Here is a 14,588-nt window from a genome sequence, read left to right on the forward strand (position 1 = left end):
TTCACAACTTCATGTGAAAGGGCTCACGTGCTTGTGCCTTTTCTGAACCAAATGAATACATCTAGAATGCTTGCCTAGTTTGGTGATGTGTCGTAATCATGGGGCTCCGTTGTACGCAGCATCTCATGTTAGGAAGAGGAAGCTCTGCCTTGATTCCAGAGACAATACTTCCTGTTAGATGAGACAGGGCATCCACCGACCACAGGCCTGCCTCCAACTCATTGCCAGGTTAGGTAGAGAGGAGAGACCAGGATAAATCTTGAGATTATATAAAGTACCCCTGCAAATTCTGTGTCCGAAAACTCTATGCCTTCCCCAACCTGTGAAAACAAGTCATCATAAATCTTACCTCCAATGTGAAAGGTTTCTAGGAACTGGGATTTTTTCCCACACCATTCAAGCCATCTAGGGAATTAAATGATCATTTGTAACCTACAACTGAGATTGTGCAGCACCCAGAACAACGGCTGCCAAACACACAGTAAGAGACAATCCCTTCCACAAGAGCATACAATCTACGTAGTTATGATGGACAAAAAAGAGTGGAATGGGAACACTCACAGAGAAAGCAGCGAAGAGTCCTGTGGCACCTTATAGACTAACAGACGAATTGGAGCATGAGCTTTCGTGGGTGAATATCCGACGAAGTGGGTATTCACCCACGAAAGCTCATGCTCCAATACATCTGTTAGTCTATAAGGTGCCACAGGACTCTTTGCTGCTTTTACAGATCCAGACTAACACGGCTACCCCTCTGATACTTGACACTCACAGAGAAGTGATTCAACTTGACCAGGGACATACAGTAGCTCAGTGGCAGAACAGAGAATAAAACCCATGCATCCCCAGACCTAGACCACACTAGGAGTCCACCACAATTAGAGGAACTGCAACTGTCTTTGGAGACATGGTAGGAACTCAGTAGGATAAGAGGCACCTAAAGAGAGACACATGACTACATTTCAAATAGAAGTTACAAACTTACCAGGAGTGAGAGGTGCATAGCTAATCTACATGCCTATTTTACATGTCTTTTTCTATGAGAAAACCTAATATTTGCTTGATTCTGACTCTATTGGTATTTTTTCTTTAAAAGATCTATACCTATTTTGAGCTAGTCTCCTCTTTCGGTAAAGTAACTGCCACTTTGTACTGTTCTTTACTAAGTCAAAGGCAAAAATGAGACACACTGGGAACTGAAAACCAGAGAAGAGAAGCCAAGAGACAAAGGAGAAAAGTTTAAAAAAATAAATAAATAAAGTGGAGAGGGAAACTGAAATGGAAGAAAAAAGATAGACGGTAAAAGACAGCTAAGACAAAAATACCTTCTCACTATTGACAAAACACACCTCCTTGAGGAACGCTGAGTCAAGCAGACAAATGTGGCAGAAGAGATTGGAGGTATGACTCAGGCAGCTGGAGGCAGGAAAACTGGGGGTGGAGGGGACAGGGAAGACTAGAGATAAAGAAGAGAGGGTGGAAGGAGGAGAAAAGAGCCCTGAACTCTGCCTAGTTCCGACATTCCACACTTCCAGCAAATTCAGCTACTTTCTTCAGCATCATTGCTTCATCTACCCTACTGAATTCTGAATCACCTGCCCAGTTTTTGGCCCTAGGATCCAGTCCTTGACATTCTGCTGTGCTCCCTGTTTTATGGGCTAGTTAACTTGGAACAGACTATCATACTGTGGTACTGGAGCATTGTTCATGCGCTTCCCACAGCCAGACCATGTCACTAATAACTGGTCCGCCCCCTGCTCTACCAGGTATAGATGTACAGGAGTGGTGGATAGACAAGCTGCAGTGCAGGATCTGGCAAAGCAGATCAGACAATACAGGATGCAGATTGATAGGCAGAGGACCTAGTCATGAGGGTGTTGGATGAAACATACTTATATTTTGAGGGCTAAGAAGGAGGAAAAAGAACAGAAGGTGGAAAGAAAGGGCAAAGTGAAATGCACATGAGATGGATGAATCATGGATCAGTGAGATGCTAGTGAGGGCTCCTCCTATCCTGGACACACCATGCTATTGGGGTAGCCTCCGAGACCTGTTCCATTGAGTTTCCCATGAGCTCGATTCGACTCCGAGCTCATTACTCAGGTTCCTTTATACCGCATGCAGTAAAGTTATGCTGAGTTGATCAGACATAGGCATAGGGGATGGGTACAGGGTATACCAGACATCCAAAGTTACACAGAACCCCTCTTCCTTTATATACTTGGTACTTACTTTATATTCACTATACATTGCATCACATTTTGGGACTGGCTTAGTTACTTTGCAGGAACCAATGCCTGTACAGCATGCTCTGTCCATGTTTGACTTTACTCTTTACCTCAACTTTATGATCCCAACTTCTCTTATCCCTTGTTACCTTGTTCTTAGTAAATGGTTCCATGGTTGTTCCTCCTCCTATTTCAGCTAGCTGGAAATTCTGTGTCTTTCATTTACTGACCTATTTACTTATCTTAGCACAAACATTCTGTTTTCAGCCTGCTCATCTAGTTACCTCTCTAATCCTGTCTTCCAAGAAAAGAGGCCTTCCCCACGTTTAATTACTCATGTAAAGTCAGGCCTAAACACACTACATGTTAAACTGTTTTCCCATATGGTGGAGGAATTTTGAGTTGCTTTCTTTGCCTTGATGAAGTAACCTTCCCCCACTTACCTTAGGGTATGTTGGCTTTGGGGTGGGAGAGACAGGGCAGAGAGAGGAAGGATGTGCCAGTGGTTAGGATGCTAGCCTCTGACTTAAATGAACCAAGTTCATCTACCACATACTTCTTGTATGACCATGGGCAAATCACTTTGCTTCTCTATGCCTCACTTCCCCTCTGGGAAATGGTGCTGCTAAACATCCTGTGGCTCAAAAAAATACTTATCATTTTGCCTTCAGAATGGGCCAGATTCAACAAAACCCCAGATGAAGATAATCCCGGAGAACTACCAGGATTTGACCCCAGCCCCGTGACAAATTACACAATGGGAACACAGTGCTATACCCCTTCAAACCTAGTCACATGTTTCCACAATCCAGCCTTCACTGCAGTATCTAGGCCCAGCATTTTTAAGAAAAATTAACGAAGTATAAATATTCTATTTATTTATTAAGGTTTCACCTCTAAAAGAAGCTTCCCAGCAGAGGGTGCCTACCCAAAACTCTGAGTATTCTTGACATACATTTAAAATCACAACCACAGAGGCATTACAAAGCGTAAGTCAGACGCAGCCCAGCTTTTTTCCCCTCCCACTCTGCTATGCATCATAGGGCATGTCTTCACGGAAGAGTTAGCCTGGACTCTTTCTCAGGTGCTGTCTTTAACATCAATCTTGCCCCCACACAGAGCCCTCTTATCTGAATTTGGTGTGGCTTTCAAGCAAAGTTTGCTGGCAAGGCTGGGGATGCAGGTTAGAATGTGGCTGCCACTTTCACTGGGGCTTGTAAACTCATCCACTTTTCACTGAGGGCACGGACTGACTCACTCAAGTATGGATTATGCTCAAATGCCTTCCCACAATTCCCCCATGTTTCTAAACCAGTGGTTCTCAAACTTTTTTTTTCACGGATCACTTGAAAATTGCTGAGGGTCTTGGCAAACCACATAATGATCTTTCCAAATGTTGTTTGTACCATTAGCTAACTATTGTAAAGCGCTTTGGATAAAAGTGCTATATAAAAAAACTTACTAAGTTACTTTTTTTATTCTACAAATAAAAGCACGCAACTCATATTTTAATATCAGTAGTCTTACCTTTCTAATGCAATGCATGTGCCCTCTCCCCCTGCTGCAGCAGCCCCCGGAGATGGGGCTGAGAAGGAGGGGGGTCTCTCCCCAGCAGCTGCAGCCCTGGAGCTGGGGAAAGTCGCCTTTTTCTCTGGCCGCTGCAGCCCTGCATGTCCCAAATCCCCCCCACCCCCTCTTCTCACCCTCCCACCTACCCCCTTTTCTCCCCAAGGCCACCACCTCACCTTACATGTGTGTCTTCTCCAGAGTTCAGGCACCTAATTAGTGGAGCTACACCTGCGCAGCTCCACTAATTAGGTGGATGGCCCTTCATTCTCTTGTGTGCAGCCGCCCAGGTGTGCACCTTAGCGGGAACTATCTGCAGACCACCTGAATGGAGCTCGTGGACCACTGGTGGTCCACAAACCACAGTTTGAGAACCTCTGGTTTAGAAGGACAGATAAATTCTCCCACAATTCACTGGGAAAGAATCATAGAGCAAATCAGTTTACTGCACTGCAGCACACAGAACTATGGAATGTGCTCCCAGCAATCCTGGCAAGCAGCAGCACACATGGGTGAAGGCAGTAACTGGGGTAGGGCTTTGCAGCATGGCTGCTCTCACCTGGGCTAGTCTAACCTAGGTGCCAATCACCTGAGTTAGCCCACAGAGATGGCCATTCAGCAAGATACTGAAACATGTGCCTGATTTTAAGCACGTGTTGTCCCCGGTACAGTCAGTGGGGTTGCTCACGTGCTCAAAAATATGAAAATACCTTGCTGAATTGGCACCTTAATCTGCACTCACATAACCAAAACAACTGAAGTCCCACTTCACTTTCCCACCAGACAGAAATCCCACTCTTAACTGCATCACCTCTGTCAATTTCTGCTTAAATACATAGACTATTTAACCATTTGCTAGAAAATTGACAAATTGAGGCTACGTTGGCTCTGAGGTGGGAGAGGCAGGGCAGAGAGAGGAAGGATATGCCTGTGATGAGAGTGCTAGCCTAGGACTTGAATGACCTGGGTTCATCTACCACATACTTCTTGTATGACCATGAGTTAGTCACTTTGCTTCTCTATGCCTCACTTCCTCTCTGTGAAATGGGGATAATAGCTCTTCCCTACCCCACAGGAGAAATACAAGGCACTCGTGCTACTATGGTGATGGGCCCATGTAAGCACCAGAGATACAAGAGCATTCCCACGGAAAAAGACTTTGACAGCAGATGGCACTAATTGAAAAAGTTTGGCAAGTTGTGCCACCTCCTACGCTGGTTGTGAGAAAATGTTTGAGGGAGTTGTTTAATAAATGATTCCCCTTCTCTTTTACCCTTCGCCTCTGCAGACATGTGAAGCCCTGGTTCACAGATTAAATATGAACATTTCTGTAAGCAAGCCTTGTAAAATATTGCTGTATCAACCCTGCCCTGGAGGGAGGCGTGTCTGAGGTAGGGGAGTGGGACAGACAGGGGCAGAGCCTGTGCTTCATATTTTAAGGCATCTGATATTTTAAAAAAATGCTTTGGGGCTGCCGTTTCCCACAAGGGCACCCTGTCTCATCTAGTCACTAACAGTGTTGCCCAAATCTATCAGCCCTCCTCTTGTCCTGTGGCATAGAGCAGGACCCTGGTCTCAGATATCTGCAATCTCCTCCCTCCTCCGCCCCCTTTCCCTGTTCCATCTTTACAACACACTTGAAGGGCCTCTTGCTCTGCAGCCCTTTTAGGCTAAATCAGGAACTGCTGGTGCTGAGCACCCATCCGTATAAGTTGGTATCTACTGGCTTCAGCTTCCTGGGCAAGAGCCAGGCCTTAGGGAGGCTGGTTGCTGCCTGTCACCTAGTGACTGCAGGGAGGCACTGCAGGCAGGCACTGCAGGCAGCAGCAGTTCTGTGGGAGCTCCAAGCATAGCATCCCCAGCACTGCAGAATACAGAAACACACCTGCTTACAAGGCAGAGCAGCTAGGACCATATTGTGCCTTCCCTATCCGCTTCACAGTGGATGCCTATAATATGGCAAGCAAGCTTTATGCTGGATGTGTACGTTTTTAAAGCCTTCAATACTAGAGTCCTATGTTCTATTCCAGGGGTAGGCAACCTATGGCACGTGTGCCGAAGGCGGCACGCAAACCGATTTTCAGTGGCACTCACACTGCCTGGGTCCTGGCCACTGGTCCGGGGGGCGAGGGGGGGGCTCTGCATTTTAATTTAATTTTAAATGCAGCTTCTTAAACATTTTAAAAACCTTATTTACTTTACATACAATAGTTTAGTTATATATTATAGACTTAGAGAAAGAGACTTTCTAAAAATGTTAAAAAGTATTATTGGCACGTGATACCTTAAATTAGAGTGAATGAATGAAGATTCAGCACACCGCTTCTGAAAGGTTGCCAACCCCTGTTCTATTCAAAGCCCTCTGAGGACACATCCCAACTGGTATTCACATTTAGACACCAGACACCATATGACAATATTGGCACTTGAACATGAGTGTTAAGTTTATGCCCTGCAGACAGATTCCCCCCACCTTATCAATAACAAAAACTAAACTGCAAACACTTTTCCCTAGCTGCTTTTTCCATTTTAATCTGCAGACGCCTTCTGCAAGATGTCTATACAACACAGTGTTTTAAATAAATTACTTTCCAGGAACAGGAAATATGACACACTTACTTACAGAGAGGCTATAAGAACGCAAAAGAAAAATATGTGAGGTTACAGCAAACAAGATAAATTAAAGGGAAAATAGAAGTTTTAATAATGTTTAAGATTATACTTCTATCATTAAGAAAAATATACTCTCTGGTCTTTTGGTGGTCTGAGGTATTATTTTGCTCATATCTCACAAACAGGAAATAGCTGAGCTCCCCTTGTTTGTATTCTTTGTAAGCTTCTCCGTAACATGTATTTTAAACCCTTTTAAACCAAGTAACTTTTTTTTCCCACCAATGTGCAGCCATGAGGTATTTCACTGCTACCAACAAACAGATAAGCAACAAGCTTAGAAGTATCCTAACAATAGACTAGAAATATAGACAAACGACACTTTTAAAAGTACCAACCATGGTTGTGGTTTTATTTTAGTGCAGTGGCCTTGTTTATAAACAAAATTAAGTATGTAGTGTGGCTCAATTAAAGGGGACATAACTTCATTCCCTAAACTCTTTGAAGTTACTACATCATAAAACAAACAAAAAGACAAATACCTTCCTAGGCAAAACAAAAACAACAACAAAACTTTTAAATAAAACTGACGCTTCAAATAATTTATAGGAGAATTTTGCATATAGAGGATAACGAGTGCTTGAAGATGCTATTGTTGAAGACAAGTGGTGCAAACATTTTTTTTAAAACCCTGCAACATTGTTACTTTAATCTAATAAGGGAAGAATGTCAGAGTGCAGTACAGTGGTTTGAACTAGAGGTGGTTGAAAACGTGGGTGGGAGAGGGAAAGAGGTTACTTACCTTGTGCAGTAACTGGAATTCTTTGAGATGTGTCCCCCTACGGGTGCTCCACTGCTGGCATGCTTACGCTTTTGATTGGAGATTTTTGGTAGTAGTGCTTGTTTGACCCATGCATGCACCCTACACATCCTCACGCCCAGCACTGAGGATATATAGGGCTTTGCAGGCAAACCATCCCCTTCTCAACTGCAGAGAGTCTCACAGAGGAAACACCAAAGCAGAGGGGAAGGAGAGTGGTGTGATGTTCCCCTCTGATGTTGCCTGGACCAGTGATCTGCTAGGCCACTCCAATCCTTGACTCTGGGAACCAGCCTTACCCTGCTGTGTTGTGACAACCCCAACTTCGGGGCTGTTCACGCACCACCTCTGGCATGTAAGCTGCTCCCAGCTACTTGCAAGAGAATGACACTAGCCAATATCTCCGGTCCCAGACACAACCCTGGGAACCTCTGTCTTGCACTGTCCAGTTATGTCCGCTGGATGCTGCAAACTTATATAAATTCATCAATTTAACAAAGAAATTGATATGTTCCAGGCTTGTTATCCCAAGGGGAGCCTCTGACACATTTCAAACCAAATATACTGCTTCAGGTAGAATAAACAAACAGATTCATTAACTGTAAAGATAGATCTTAAGTGATTATAAGTCAAAACATAAGAAGTCAGATTTGGTCAAATGAAACAAAAGCAAAGTGCATTCTAAGCTGATCTTAACACTTTCAGTGTCCTTACAAACTTAGATGCTTCTCACCACAGGCTGCCTGGTTACTTTTCAGTCAGGCTCTCTCCTTTGATCAGCATTTCAGTCACTTGGTGGTGGTGGTGGATGTCTGTAGATGTAGATGGAAAAGAGAGAGAGCATGGCAAAATCATATATTATTAGGGTTGGAAGGGACCTCAGGAGATCATCTAGCCCAGTAGTCCCCAACCTTTATCGTCTGGCAGGTGCCAGACGAAGGACCACTGCGGCAGTGGAGCACCCGCCGAAATGCCACCGAATTTCATCGGCAACACCTCTTGATGACGCCGCTTGCCGTAACAAGCGATGTCATCGAGAGGCGTCCCTGCCGAAATTCGGGTGCGACGCCTCTCGATGAACTCACTTGTTGACGGCAAGTGTCGTCATCGAGAGGCTTCCCTGCCGAAATGCCCCTGAAATTCAGTGGCATTTCAGGGGGTGCTCTCCCGGGCTCCAGGACGTGGGCACATTAAGATGCCCCTGCGGGCACCATGTTGCCCGCAGGCACAGCATTGGGGACCACTGATCTAGTCCAACCCCCTGCTCAATCCCCAAATGGCCCCCTCAAGGCTTGAACTCACAACCCTGGGTTTAGCAGGCCAATGCTCAAACCACTGAGCTATCCTGCCCCCACATTGAACTCTCCTGTCTCTCCCTTTTATCATGTCCTTTGCTTCCTCTTGGCTTTGCGCCCCCCTCACCCCGACTCAGGTGAGCATTACCTCATTGCAGTCCCAAACTGCCCAAAGGAAGGAGTGACTCCCTTGAGGGTCTGACAGATTCTTTTGTTGCTGCCTAAGCCAGTGTCCATTGTTCCTGTGAGGCTGGGCTGGGCTTGTCCCATCCATGCCCTGATGAGGTGAGAATTGCCTCTCTGTTCTTGGGGAGTTTTTGCCTGGGCTTGTTTTAAGCCACGAGGATACATTTTCAGCCTCATAACTATATACATGAAATTATAACCTGTAACCTTACTATAACAACATTACTGTAACAATTACCATAACATCACTATAACAACCATACTCGGTGCATTATGAGCCTTCCAAAGACACCCAACATGACAAGCTTTGCATTGAATACTACACAATCATTTTATAAAGATGTGTGTTCCCCCGAAGTACAAAGCGTCACAGGCAGGTAGTGGAGCACCCATGAGGAACACATTTTGAAGAACTCCACAAGATTGATACCACACAAAATGGGTAACCTTTCCTTCCTCAAGTAGTGTCCCTATGCACGTTTCATTTCAGAAGACTCCCAAGCAGCATATTTAACAGGAGAAGGGAGCTTTGGACCCAAGTCCAATACTGGAGACAAGGCAGCATCTGATCAAGAAGAATGAACCACTGTGTAGTGCTTGGAGAATGTATGTGTTGAAGACCAAGTTGCTCTAGAGGTAGAAAGAGACCTTGTGGAGTGGGCCAGTACCCTAGGAGGAAGTTGTAAACTGGAGATTCATAGCAAGAAATAATACATTCAGAAATCCACCTAGAGTGCCTCTGGGTGGAGATTTGGACCCTTTGGAGATTTGGACACTAACAGTCTTGCAGATTTTCTGAATGATCTGGTTCTGTCCAACTCAAAGGTTAGTGCCCTTGTGACATCCAGGGTATGGAAGGCAGCACTTTCCCATGTCCAATGTGGCTTGGGGAAGAAAACTGAGAGATGGATGACCTAATTGATATGAAATTCAGATATCATCTTAGGTAAAAATTTTGTATCCAGACATGAAAAATACTGTAAAGAGGGTGCGGGTATCCGCCATTTAAGCACCTAGTTCCCCAACTCTTCTACTAAAAGTGATAATCACCAATAATGGCTGTTTTCATGGATAGGTGAAGGAGGGAATATGTGGCCATCAGTTTGAAAAGGGTAGTTCATAAGACATCTGAGTACAAAGTTTAAATCCACATGAGGTGGTTTCTCTAATGTGAAGGAAATGATTTCTCAATTCTTTAATGAATCTCGTTGTGGTGGGATGATCAAATACTGAGAATCCCTCAACTTGGGAATGAGGCCAAGTTATAGAGGCCAAGTGGACCCTCATGGAACTCCTGGTTAAGGCTAAGATTTTGTCACCGATATTTTTAGTAAAGGTCATGGACAGGTCATGGACAATAATGAAAAATTCAAAGAAGCCTGTGATGTGTCCCTGACTTTTACTAAAAATATCCATGACAAAATGAGGAGCCTAAGCAGCTGTGGGCTGGGAGCTCCAGGGGCCCCCACCACCCATGGGGACTTGGAGCTCCAGGGTCTCCCTCTGCTGGTGGCTCTGAGCTGCAGGGGTCCACCTTGCCTCCCACAGCTGCTGGGAGCTCTGGAGGTCCCTCCTGCCACCTGCACAGGTGGAGAGCTGCAGGGGGTGTGACGCATGACCAGAAAGGGTTAAGCGTCCTGCAGAATGAATGACTCAAATTCAACCCTTCAGACATATGGGGAGATAATGTTTGTGGTTTTGTGTATTTACATATATATTGGGAGTGGTCAACAATGTAATCAACAATCCCTGTCTATGCTGTTTTCTGTTAATTCAGAGATCAAAAGAACATCCTAGCATTTAAATGAATTGCAAACATAGGATGTCACTGTATTTATCTCTCTTTAAAATGTATAGCCAATCATCTGCGAATGGTGGAAAACAGGCAATTGCCTTATGCTAATTCATGTAGCTAATTACTGGTGATGAGCCTACTTCAAAGTCGCCTTGATTGCATATTATTCACCTAAGGATTGCAACCCGTCAAAGAAGGCTTGGAGTTGTATAAGAGATCCTTGGGTCCTGATCCTGTCATCTCAGATCGCTGAAGCTTCATTGGGGAAGTTTGAGGTGCAAGATGAGATCCCAGTTAAGCTGGTACACCCTGGATATGATATTGGACATTGGACTATAACCCATGGACTAAATTCTAAAAGAACTCTTTGCAACAAAGCTCACGATCTCTATTATAAATCTGAACCTCAAGAATTGAACTCGTGTCTGTATGTATATTGATCTTTTAACCATACTCTCTCTCTTTTTTTTTTTAATACATTTTAGGTTAGTTAATAAGAATTGGCTGTAAGTGTATATTTGGGTAAGATTTGGAATATTCATTAACCTGGGAGGAAATGTGTTCGATTCTTTGGGATTGGTAGAACTTTTGTATATGATGATATAAGATTTTCATTAATCTTCATCATATCTGACCTGGGTAACTAGGTGGAGGCCTGAGGCTGGGTTACTTTAAAGGAACTGTGTTTTGGACTTCTGAGTAAATTACAGAAGCTGTTTAGTGTTGGCTTGGTAAATCTAAGTATTAGAATATCCGCCAGCTTTGGGATTGTTTACCCCATTCTTTGCAGTTCACCCTAATTAAGTGACCTCAGCTGGCACCTCCAAGTCTCCGGTCACACAGGGTCCCTGCTGCTGCCTGCAGAGTAGGTGAGCTGTGGGGGTCCCCCCTGCCACCCACAGTGGTGGGAAATGCGGGAGTCTCCCCTCCCCCTGCAGGAGCTCCAGGGGTCCCCCCCTGCCACACACAGAGGTAGAGAGTGGTGGGGGTCCCCCCTGCCGCCTGCAGAGGCCAGGAGCTCCTGGGATCCCATGGAGGCGGGGAGCTGCGGAGGTCTCTCCTGCTGCTGCCATTGGCCAGGAGCTGCGGGGTGCTCCTGCTGCCTGGTGAGGTACCACCCAACTCCTTGCCTCTGCAGGTAGCAGAGGTCCCTGCAGCTCCCAGCCGGCATTGCCTGAAGTCATAGAGGTCTTTGGAAGCCATGGAATCCATGACTAAATTGCAGCCTTAGTCATACATAATCCTTACTTTATTTCCAATAGATCATCAAGAACAGCAGAGAGTGGATAATGAACAGATGAAAGACATCACAGGCACACTGACACGGAAACCTTTTCAATTTTTGAAAGTAGGTATCTTGTGTAGACTTTTTTTTTTTACACTATTTAATAACACCTGCTGTACCTCTGCAGAACAGATGGTCTCTATTCCTGTGAACCTTTGTCTGACCAAGCCTTGTGGTGAAGAATTTCCAGATTGGGATGGTGTGTCCGCCTGGGATTTTGAGAGAAAAGGCTGTGAATGGATGGACGGCTCATAGCCACACAAATGGCTAGGTGAATCAGGGAAAGGTTCAAGATCTCTCTGGGTCATGCTGGAATCACTAATATGATCTTGGTTTTGTCTTGCTTTATTTTGTTTACCACCTTCAAACTCCGTGGCACCGGAGGAAATGCATACAGAAGTATCTCCCAGTAAGTGAGGGCCTAATCCCCATCTCCAGAACGATCATCTGCACATCCCGTTTGTAACAGGGGCAAAGAGATCCATGGTTCTGTAACTTCCCAGTCAGAAAAAAATGCACTTGAGAATCCAACTCCTATTCATAGTATCGGAGAAGTGCCTGCTGAGGTCATCAGCCATAGTATTTCGTACAATTGGAAGGCAGACTGCAGAGATTAGGATGGGGTTGACCATGCACCAGTACCATAGCTTCATCTCTTTGGCACAAAGAGAAGGGGATATCACCATGCTCCCACCCCCGGTTAATATAGAATATATAGACAACATTGTCATTATTTTTTATGGATCTCTTCCTGATTAAAGGCAGGAAGTGGATACAGGCATTCCTGACCGGCCTCAGCTCTAGGAGATTGATGAGTGACAATACTTTTTTGGCCCTGAATGGCATGGGATCCCTAAATGTGCTGCCTAGCCCAGAGATGCATCTGTCATTATGGTGATGGAAGGGGAAGGTTGGATGAATGGAACACCAGTGCAGACATTTTTACCACTTGAGAGTCTCATATTTGACAAGAGACCAATACGAGCTTGTTCAGGTTGTGTTTGTTCAGGGTTTTTGAGGCAGCCCTGGAATCAATGAAGTAATAACCTGGCATGCTGCATCACAAACATACAAGCTGCCTGAGTAACTGAAGGAAATTTTTTGTTGATGTCTGTGGACTGATTTGAATTTTTGACATAAAAGGTGTGTTAATGTCAAGAACTTGTCCGTAGGAAGGGAAGTTCTGATACTGCATCTAGGGAGGCGCCTATGAACTCTATCATTTGCACTGGCCTCAGAATAGGTTTCTTGACGTAGCACTGCAGTCCTAGTCTATGGAACAAAGACATTGCTGTCTTTACAGAAGAGAAATCCTCGTTGTAAGACCAGCCCTTGAGAAGTCAGTCATCGAGGCAGAGAAATACAACTATCATAGACATCAAAGATAAGTGGTGATCACTGCCAATACTTTCAATACTCTTGGAGCAGAAGGCTGAAAGGAATCTGAAGCCTGGATCCGAAGCCAGATGGAGAGAATGATTCATCTTTAAAATACTATGTTGTATTTCTTAATTCTTTCCAGCCCTGCTTTTGAATGCTGAGCAAATGCAACACTTGAAGGATGTCTCCCCCCAAACAAGCAGAAGATATACTGGGAATACCCATCACTGTCTCAGCTTTCTGTCAAGAGATGCAACTTTTGAAGCCTGGAGATCCTGGAACAACAGACATCTTGAAAGGAAAGCGCTTCCGTAAAGGAGAAAAGGGATTGTAAAACAAATTGTTCTATAAAATAAATATGAATTAAATAAAACAAGGAAAAGGATAATTAAACTAAAAGCAAGGCCATTGAGAAGGAACTGAGAGCAGTTTGCCCACGCAGCTGTATAAATAGATTCATAGACTTTAAGGTCAGAAGGGACTATTGTGATCATCTAGTCTGACCTCCTGCACATTGCAGGCCAGAGAACCTCACCCACCCATTCCTGTAATGGACACCTCCGCCACCCCCATCTTTGGCTGAGTTACTCAAATCTTCAAATCATGATTTAAAGACTTCAAAGTTACAGAAAATCTACCATTTACACTAGTTTAAACCTGCAAGTGACCTGTGTTCCATGCTGCAGAGGAAGGTGAAAAACCTCCACGGTCTCTGCCAATCTGACCTGGGGGGAAATTCCTTCCCGACTCCAAATATGGTGATCAGTTAGATCTGAGCATGTGGGCAAAACCCACCAGCCAAACACCTAGGAAAGAATTCTCTGTAGTAACTCAGAACCCTCCCCATCTAGTGTCCCATCTCCAGCCATTGGAGATACTGGTTGCTAGCAGTCGCAGATCAGCTACATGCCATTGTAGGCAGTCTCATCATACCATCCCCTCCGTAAGCTTATCAAGCTCAGTTTTGCAGGGCACAAGGATGTGTAGGGCATGTGCACAGGTCAAACAGGCACTATTAACAAAAGTCTCCAGTCAAAGATGCATGGGGTACAAGCACACCTGAAGTGGCATGCCGATAGGGACATTACTTGACGAAGAACTAAAAAGTTTTAAGATTTTTCCTTTTCTTGGTCAAAAAATTTCAACTAGAATTTTTCATCACAGATTCTAAAAAACAGCCTCAGCTGAAATAAGTGTGAGGAAACCAGGGTTCTAGAACTACCTGCCACTGACTCACAGTATCACTTAACTCCACTGTACCTCCATCTCCTTGTCTGTAACTTGGGAGAAATGATTCTTACCCACATTTTGGAAAGCATTTCAAAATCTTCAGATGAAGACCACCACGAAAGTGCTGGGTATTTTTAATTTAAAAAATCCCTGTTATTTTTAGATATTTACAATCAGGATTGGGGTTTAGGGT

At 44.5% G+C, this 14,588-nt stretch overlaps 1 protein-coding gene across 3 annotated transcripts in view; it reads right to left on the bottom strand.

The window, feature by feature from the left end:
- Positions 1-7,976, bottom strand: part of NFKBIZ (NFKB inhibitor zeta) — a 28,573-nt gene extending 20,597 nt beyond the window's left edge. Inside the window, exon 1 of one of the 3 annotated variants that reach the window (XM_030582390.1) lies at positions 7,958-7,976. The gene's annotated coding sequence lies outside the window, so the exon portion shown is untranslated. Of the gene's footprint in view, positions 1-1,325; positions 1,428-7,957 lie in introns of those variants that run through there. The other 2 variants (XM_030582381.1, XM_030582361.1) reach the window with 2 other exon arrangements.
- Between the last annotated feature and the right edge of the window lie 6,612 nt (positions 7,977-14,588).

The sequence above is a fragment of the Gopherus evgoodei genome, chromosome 1 (assembly GCF_007399415.2).
Source record: "Gopherus evgoodei ecotype Sinaloan lineage chromosome 1, rGopEvg1_v1.p, whole genome shotgun sequence".
In the NCBI taxonomy this organism is placed as follows: Eukaryota; Metazoa; Chordata; order Testudines; family Testudinidae; genus Gopherus; species Gopherus evgoodei.